The 9753-nt window shown below is 38.7% G+C and overlaps 1 protein-coding gene across 1 annotated transcript in view; it reads right to left on the minus strand.

The window, feature by feature from the left end:
- The window catches only part of FOCAD (focadhesin), a 237411-nt gene that overhangs the window by 222152 nt on the left and 5506 nt on the right, over nt 1-9753 (minus strand).

Genomic DNA, 9753 nt, shown 5'->3' on the forward strand with positions numbered 1-9753 from the left:
CACTGCACTTTGTAATAAAATCCAAACTTCAAACCATGGCCAAAAGGTTATACATGATTTGGCCTCACAACTCTCCCTCAGTCAGAGAGCTTCAGACACAATGACCTCCAGTTTGTTCTGTGAACCTCCTAAGCTCTTTCCGTGAGCAGGTCTGAAACTCTTAGGCCCTCAGCCTCAGGTGTTCATGCCCTTGTTGTTCAAACAGCTGACTCATCTCACCCTTCACATCTTACCTTGAGCCCCCCTCCCCCTAGCCCCAAGTAGTTTCCCACCCACTACACCCAGTGACCCACCATCGTATCCTTCCTAGCTTTGATTGCAATCTCAAATGATCATCATTTACTTATTTCTGCTGCCTCTCTCCCTCTAGAAACGCAAATTCTTGAGAGCAGAGACTGGTCTCTCTTTTTGACCACTATACCCCAGCATAGAAAAAGTACTTGCTCAGTAAAGATTCATTGAATGAACACCAAGCATGACACGGGATGCAGAACACCATGTTGGATGAAACAGCCCCAATGTGCCATGCACCCCACAAAACACTTTAAGTAACTAATCCCATTGGATCTTTACAATAACGCTGAGGTAGGTATTACTGACTCCATTTCCCATATGAGAAAATAGGAGCTCAGAAAGGAAGTAATTTGCCTGAGGTTATACAGTGGTTTCAGAAGCCAGGATTTATTGAGAATGTTAGCATGTGCCAGGCAGGCACTGTTGAAGCTCTTTACATGTGTTCTCTCACTCAATATTCAAAACAACCCCATGACACGAGTACTATTATTATTCTCATTTTCATATGAAAACCAAGTGAGGCAAAGAGAGGTCAAAATTAACTGCCTAATTATGTAAGAAGCAGAGCATGGATATGAACCATGCAGCCTATGAATGTGAGTCAAAGCTCACATTCTTAACCACTCCTCTATATAGTTGACACAGGGTTTTTGTAAAATTAAGATAATCTATTAAAGCAGTTCATTCAGAACCAGGCACATAACAAACACTTTTTAAAATGTTAGCTATCATTATTCTAGTCTGAATCCAATACCTTGTATTTCCTATTACATCTTGTTTGCGGCATCCCAGAGACTCAAGCAAATTAAAAAAAAAAAAAAAAAAAAAAACGGGTTTGAATATACAAAGTTAAATCAAGTACCAAAGCAGCTCATCAGCACACACAAACAGCTCTGTACCTCTGTATCTATTGCAATACTAAAAACATGTAATCAAGTCTGACGTGCAAAAGTTACATATTAAAGGGCCACTCCATGCCAAGCACAAAACACAAAAATTATCAATCTAAATTTAAGCCTAATCCTGTGACATCATCACAAGCAATACATCTCCCACATTTGTGTATGTTCTTTGATTTTCTACTTTTATTTCATCATTGACCGTTCACTTTAAGTCCAATGAGTATCTAATAACGGATAAACTATTGGAAACTTTCATCATGGCAACCGATATCTATCTTTAGTAAGACCATACTTCTTGCCATTGATATCAACACTTCCACATTTACATTTTCCATTTTTTTAAAATCAGTAAATATTCATCGAAATAGACAAAAGCAATTATTTGCCCAAGTGACTGCTCAAACACTACCACACAGACACAGATGGCTAACCCGCTGCAAATGAACGCTTGGCTGGCAGGTAGCCCCACCAAGTGACAGTTCAAAACACAGCTCAATGAGACAGGAAAATTTCTCTGTGGACGAGCTCACTTGTAAAGACATACAGGAGTTGAAATAAGAGTGGAATGTTCTGGAAGAAAGGTCTAGAACCAGGAAGATCAAGAGGAGGCCACTGCAGGTTCTCAGTTCCTGCAGCTCAGAAAACAGGAGCTTGAACTACAACTTGACATCACATTCCATGCAAGGAGATTAAGAGGATATGGTATACATGGGCCATATTGCAGAGCGAGGCTTGGATAATTTCTTATGTATCTTCCAGCTCTGAGAGGACTGCCATAAATCAAAACGTAGACCTTCTCCTCTCACTCTGAAGGGGCTAGCTTCCACCTCTGTGGCAGCTGTACCTGCTCAGACACCAGTGAAAAAGTATCTCAAGCAGGAAGGATTCCTCACTTACCAAGCCAGCTGCATTATTCTCTTGGACTTGTGAGTTACTTGAGGGAAACAGCTGAGCTTTGTTCACTTCCTGCCAGGCCTGGCATGTAATAAGCAGTTAATAAATGTTTTTTGAGTTACTGTGTTTAGGACAGTACCTAATACACAACAGACTTTACAAAAAGTTATAATGAGAATTCTACCGTTTGTTGTGTTTTCAGATCAACTTTCCAAAACAGAAAGAAATAGACAAGAATCATATCCAAATCTTTCTCACTAATTAAGACTCATGAAACAAAGACCAAAGTAAATTAATAAGAACCAGAAGTGAAAAAATAAATTTGAAAACAATTTTATTTTTAAATTAATACAGTAACCAAATTCAGTTATCAACACATTTATGGTTTGAAAATAATTAGTTCTTTTTAGACAGACCGTTTTCTCCCAGCTCATATTTTTTTTAACTGAGCAAATACTTTTGTATACATAGTTTAAAGATGAACTTCAGCCAAGTCCAAATCCCAAATCAGCGGAATCCAAATTAGTGAGATTTCATTACACAGTTATTCATTTTGGTACATTTTCTTTAAAAAAAATAAAAGGTCAAAGAACACATGTAAAAGCTCACAAGACTGGTTCTTTACTGTTTCCAGCTGAATCTAATTGAGATGGAAAATGGGTCTTTGTTACTTGAATACATCATAAGTTTTACATGAATGCTTCAGTTGACAGCTATTATTTATCATAGCTATGCTCTTAATCTGCTATATATTACAACCCTTTAAAAACCCACAGCATCACCTCTGTGTTATTTCCCACTGGGGTAAAAGGCATTTTAAACATATAATTACCTAAAGAAGTAACATATACTAATTTTCCATTATACAGCTAGTATTATTCATGGCTGTTTTTATTTGTAGGGTGCTTAATAATCAGGTATTAGTTAACCTTCACAACCATCCTGGGCAGAAGATCATTAGTAAATCCTTTCACATTAGTATAGAGACACCAAGCAGCATATTAAAGAAATAGAAAAGATCTTGCAATGAACTGCTGATACCCAGTTGGCAGAGTACAATGTGCAGAATGTCTTTCAGATAAAGTTAAGAATTATATGAAGAAGAAGGAGAAGGAGGAGAGAAAGGAGAAGGGAAAGAGGAGGAGGAAGGGGAGGGGGTGGGGAGGAGGAGGAACATCTAGCTCCTCGTGAGAATTATTTTTAATTTCACAAGTTTTAAGAACAATACATACCATTTTCACATGTTCGGGTTCAACGGAACTTTTCAACACTGTGTTGGAAGTAAACGACTGGAACAGTGGTGAGCCAACAAGTCACAATGAAGCCGATGTTCAAAGAGCTTCATTTCAACCTCAAAGACTACCTCTGCCTCTCAGTCCAAAATCAAACCCTATTTCTGAAATTGCTCCCAACCTGGCTTACCTCCAAACTGATATAAAGGTCCTCAAAGCCCAGATCAGCTCCGGAGCAAAGCCACAGAAAGAAGGCAGAATCAGCATATTCCCCAGGACCACAAGCGTCTCACCTCCCATTTTGAATGTATAAGAATACAAAAGACTTAAAAGCAAGCATCTTTTGTGTAAAGTTATTCACTGATTGATCTAAAAGGTAAGCTAAATTGGTAAAATATTGTTTAGTAACGTAAAACATTTACAAAGAGTTTTAATAATGGAAAGAAATTCTTATACACAATCATAAACACAACCAAGTTTAAACTATAGAAAGACACAGTTAGACATATATATAGAAAGGGGAAAAAAGTGAATATGCAAAAATGTTAGGTTCATTTCTGGTTAATAAGTTGATGACTGATTACATACAATTACACTCACTCCTTATATTTGCTACATTTAATTTTTCCCTATAATGGGCACATGTTTATTTTTTTACATTAAATAGAAATTATTAATTCTCTTCAAATAAAAATTTAAGATCAATTTTTAGTCTCAATAAAAAAATTAGTGATCTTATTTATTCTCTTGAAACCATCGTCTTTTATCATTGTCTAAAAAGCAGTTTCACCACAGCACACACCAAGATAAAAAAGTCTCACTTGATCCAATTACACTGCTTATTAAGAGCTATTTAATGAGAAAGTCACACCTTTGAGTTATTAGATGCTATAATGGTCCTGCAGAGTTCCAAACAACTAAGCTAACAGAATTACCTTTGATTCTAAGTTGTTTGCCAAGAGATTAATCTATCCATCCCTGAAAAAAAATTAAGTGTTCCTCTAGTGTCTTCCTCCAATCTCATTTTAACTAAGTCTGTTGGCCTCAGTCAACAGAGGGTTTTTTTTTTTTAACAGATTTACTGAAGTATAATTGATATACAAAGAAATGCATATATTTAATGGGTGCAATTTGATGAATTTGGACATGTGCAAACACCCATGATACCATCACCACAACCAAGGACACCTTCCAAAGTTCGCTTGTGTCCTTTTTTGGTTTTGTTTTTTTGGAGTGCACAGTACCATACTGTTAACAATAGGCACCATGCTGTACAGCAGATCTTTAGAATTTATCCATCTAGCATAACTGAAACTTTATAAAGGATAGTTATTTTTAATTCCTCAAATTACAGTACAAAGAGTTTAATTTTTCTTTTAATTTTTCAAATGCATATATGACATAATACCTAAAAAAAAGTTGTGATCAATAGATAAATTTTAGGGAGGTCTTTATAGGTCTTTTTCTCATCTGTCAAAGAACAAAGAAAGGTCTTTCTGATACAGTGACATCTGGATAAAGACCTGGAGGAAATAATGAGTATTCTAGGCAGAAGGAACACTAAGGGCAATAACTTTTAGGTATGAGCTTGTGTGGCAAGTTTAGGGGAGACCAAGGACACCGGTGTGGTTTGTGCAAGTGAGTAAGCTGAGCAGTGAGAAAGGACAGAGTAAAGCGGGGAGCCAGATGACATAAGCCTCTGTAGACACTATGGGCTCTGAATGGTCCTGAGTGGGACAGGCAGACCTAGAGGATTTGGGAGAAGGGGCTGGCATACTTGACTGTCATTTTAAAAAGGTCATTCTGGCTTCTCTAGAGATAGACCCTAAGAGGGCAAGGATGGAAAAAGGGAGAAGTTACAGAGTTATGGCAATAATCCAGGAAAGAAACCATGTTGCCTTGGACAAGAAGAGCAGTGGAGATAGTGAGAAGAGGTCAGACTTCACATATCTTTTGACAGAATTTGCACATGGATTGGATGTGGGATGTAAGAAGACTGAAGGATTACTCCAAGGTTTCTGGTTCAGTCAGCTGGAAGAAAGATGCAGTCATACACTGAGATGCAGGAGACCAAAGGAGTCTTTCATTTGTTTCTAAAACAATGCAGCAATGTGCAAGTCTCCTAAGTCCATGGGGTGTAATTTACTTTTGTCTATGTCAGCAAGGAAAGGCTACCCGACAAAAGAGTGCCAAGTGCAGAGAGCACAAGTTTCATCTTCTCAATTTTATTCGAAGCCAATCTTTATTATAACACAACAAATGGCAAAAGTTGTATGCTTAGCTCTAGCCTGGATTTACATTCAATTCAAACCCAACACCAATGCTGCCGTCAGCACATGTCCCACTTTCCAAACCTCATGAGGCCTCAGTGGCCTGCTAAACCCTAACTGTCCAACATAGCTTAAAATCTCACAAAGTAAAAAGAGATAGAAAGGAGGGAGGGGAGCCAGGTAAATTACTAGGTAGGTGGGTAGATAATCCTTACCTCCCCAACCCCCCAGCCTTCACTGTCCATTCCACTTCACATCTCCCTCCAAGCTTTATGTTAAATGTTTAGTACATTCTGAAGGCATTGTGAATGAGAGCAAATTTTGGATTCAGGGAGCGGGGAGGGGGAAAACTGGTTGTGCAGTGAGACTATAAACAGAAATGTGAAGAAAATTAAAATGTATTCATTTCTTTAAAAAAAAACTTTAAAGACATGAAGTCACTGTGTTAGTATCTAATTGATTTGTGAATGAGTCATCAATTGTTGCTAAAACAACAAGGTTAAAGGATGTTGGGAACTCCAAATTAGAAGGATCAGAATGATCCTACCTGAATCCACTAATTCATCTTAGCATCACTAAAAGTGAGAAAACCAGACATTGTGTCCTTATCATGTGATGGAATAAGAAGACATACAGAAAACACTCTTAAGAATATTCTTGCCTGAAAAAATTCAAACCACGTACACAAAGCTCTATTTAGTACTAATCTATAGGAAACGAAAGCCATAAATGAACAAGGCAAACAAAAATACTGGCAGAGCAGTAAGTTCAGAATTCGGGACACTTTATACAACTAGTGACCCTTTTTCTCCAACAAATCAATGGCATGGGAAAACGAAGGAGTAGAGGAACTACTGTAGTATGAGGGACTTAAGAGACGTAATAACCAAATACAATTTGGGAACATTAATTGGATTCTGATTATAATAAATCAACTATAATAAGACACTCTTAGCACAACTGAGAAATTCTGAAATATGACTGAGTGTCAGATAATAATAAGGAATCTGTTAATTTTGTTAGGTGTGATAATGACATAGTAACTATATTCAAAATAAAGTCCTTATTAATTAAAGATAACTACTTTTTAAAGAAAAAGTCAGAGGAACAAAATGTTAGAAGAGAGAAAAAAACAAGATCAACAAAATGTTGATTTTAAGTTCATTTACTAATAGTCCCTATTTATGTGTGTATCTGAGATTTTTCACAATAGGATGTTTTTAAAAGCAAAGAATACATCTGTGCCTTTATAGGGGATTACATTGCTAGAGAAGGGAAGACAAGAATAAGCCAAAGAGTAAATGGTACAGCATTGTATAAGCACTACGTACAAAGTAAACCAGGGAAGGGGAATAGATAGTATCAGAAAGGGTTCCAATTTTAAAGAGGATGGTCCAAGAAAGGCTCACAGAGGTGACACATAAGCTAGGACTTAAAGGAGGTGAGAAGGAATCCATCGTCTCAGAGGAGAGGATTCTAGGCACAAAGAAATACATGGCAAAAGCCATGGTGAGAGCAAGCCTGGGATGTTTGAGGAACAGCATGGAGGTTAATGGGGCAGATTTAGTGAGGGAGGGGGAGAGCAGCCGGAAATGAAGCTGGAGAGGCAACAAAAGGGTCGGACGGTGGCAAGCCTCACAGGCCACAGCAAAGACTTGGCCTTTTACTTTGGGTGGCAACGGGAAGCCGTCAGAGGGTTCTGGAAGAGGGAAGAAATCTTACATTTTCAAAATAATCACTTTGGCTACTCTGCTGACAATATGGTAGAGGACAAAGAGAATTATAGAAAAGACCAGTTAGAAGGCAATGGTAGATGCAAAAAATGGCCCCAGGCTCTTCCCAATTCCTGGATACACATTTCTTTACAAAGTGGCTTTGCTGCTCCTCTCATGAGTAGTCTGTTTCTCCACCCCCTTGGATTTGGGCTATCATTGTCACTGCTTTGATCAACAGCAGGGAAGTGAAGTTGCGGGAATTCTTAGCGTAGGTCTCAAAAGGCATGCAGCTTCCTCTTGCTCTCCTGTCTCTACTAGACCACCACGTTAAGAAGCATGGGACAGCTTACTGGACCACGTGGAGCACAGAAAGCCATCCCAGCTGAAGTCTCCAAACCTACCAGTCCCCTTTTGCTACACGACTGAGCCCAGGCAAGACCAGCATGAGAACTGTCCCCTACCCCAATCTCTCCCAGCCCAATCCAAACTGCCAATCCCAGAATCATAAACTAATAAATGACTGTGTTTTAAGCCACTAAATTCTGGGGGTGGGTGGTAATAGGTAACTGATTAGAGGCTGTTATAACATCAAGAACATAGACAATGGAGGCTTAGGCTAGGGTGAGAGCAGTGGGTAGTGAGAAGTATTCAGATTCTAGATAGATTTTGAAGGTACAGCCAACAGACTTTCTTACTAGTTTATGTGTGAATTGTGAAAGATAAAGAGAGGATTCAAGGATGACACCCAAGTGTTTGGCCTGAGTCACGGAAAAGATAAATTTCCATTAACTGAGATAGGGAAGATCATAGGTGAAGCAGGGATAGGGAAAAAAAAAATCAGGAATTGAATTTGAGATTTCTGTTAGTCACCCAAATAGAAATAAGTAGGCATCTGGATATACAGAGTCTGGAGTTCAAAGGAAAAGGTCTAGGCAAAAATATATATATATAAATTTGGGGGCCAATATGGTATTATTAGTATTTAAAGCTAGTATTTTAAAACTGAATTATACAATTTAGGGACTATGAGGACTGAGCCAAGGAGCATGCCAATGTTAAGAGGTCAGAAAGATAAGAAAGAACTAGGAAAGGAGTTGAAGAGGAGCAGTTGGGTGGGAGGAAAACTAGGAATTGTAGCATCTTTGATAATGAGGGAAGAAAGTGTTTCAAGAAGCTGAGAGTGATCAACTGTTTCCAAAAATGCTGATAAGAAATGGTAACTTTGTGAGAGGATAGACGTGGTGGCTAATCGTATGACAGAAATCATATTGCATTTTCTCAAAGTATTAAATCAATATGTTGCACCTTAAACTTACACACTGTTATGCATCAATCATAGCTCAGTAAAGTTGGGGGGGGTAACAATAGGTACAGTAACAGATGAGGATTAAAAACAGAACTCTGGAATTTTCAAAATGAAAGTCACTAGTGACTTTGAGGGAAGCAATTTTTTTTTCTTTTGAATAAGAAGGGAGAAAGCCTAATGAAAGGGAGTTTAAGAAAGGGGGGAAAGTAATTGGCCATGTAAGTATAAGCTTTGCCATAAAGGGGAAATTATGTGGCGGCATAAGGAGGAAATGGGGCAAAGAAAGACTAATTATTTTAAGATAGGAGAAGTAATGACATGTTTATATGCTGAAGGGAATAACCCAGTAATGAGAGAAACTGTGATCTTGCAGGAGAGAGATATGTGGGAGCCAAATCTCGGAGGAGGTGAAAGGAATGGGATCTTACGCGTGAGTGAGGAATTACACTTAGAAACACAGAGATTATTCCACCAGACTATAAAATAGCTCCTAAAATAACAGGAGGGAAATCAGAGGTAAATGCAGGTGCGCCCACCTCCCACACCCATGGCAACTGTCATTAGCATCAAGGCATTTTTCACACCTCCAAGACCACAGAATCAACCTTAAAATGTTCAGCATAACCTTCCAGGCATCCTAGTAGAGGAGAGTTGTCACAGGTGATGAAAAGTGTAGATGGCTCTGACAAGGCGGGGGGGGGGGGGGTCGGGGCGCTGACTCTCCGTGCAGTGGAAAACTCGCACGTGACTTTACAGTCATCCCTACCTACCCACGGTTCCTTGTCCATGCACCCAACCAACCATGGATCATGCAGTACTGTAGCACACACTTACTGAAAAAAAAAAAAAAATACAAGTGTAAGGGGACCCGCTCAGTTCACACCCATGTTGTCCAAGGGTCAACTGTATTTGCCAAAATATTTTGGAAGCCCAAAGGTCAAAAAAGGGGTGCAAAAAGCGTCTCCTTTCTCTGACAAGTAACAAATACTCACTGGAGACATATGTTATTTGTAAAACTGGAACTAGTACTATACCTGCTGTCCTACTGCAGAAATTAGAATGATTTGATGGGTAAAGTTGGTAACAGGGAGCTTCATCAAAACTTAAATCCCAACTACTATTTGTAACTTCAAAGCCAGC

This window comes from Camelus ferus, chromosome 4 (assembly GCF_009834535.1).
Source record: "Camelus ferus isolate YT-003-E chromosome 4, BCGSAC_Cfer_1.0, whole genome shotgun sequence".
In the NCBI taxonomy this organism is placed as follows: Eukaryota; Metazoa; Chordata; class Mammalia; order Artiodactyla; family Camelidae; genus Camelus; species Camelus ferus.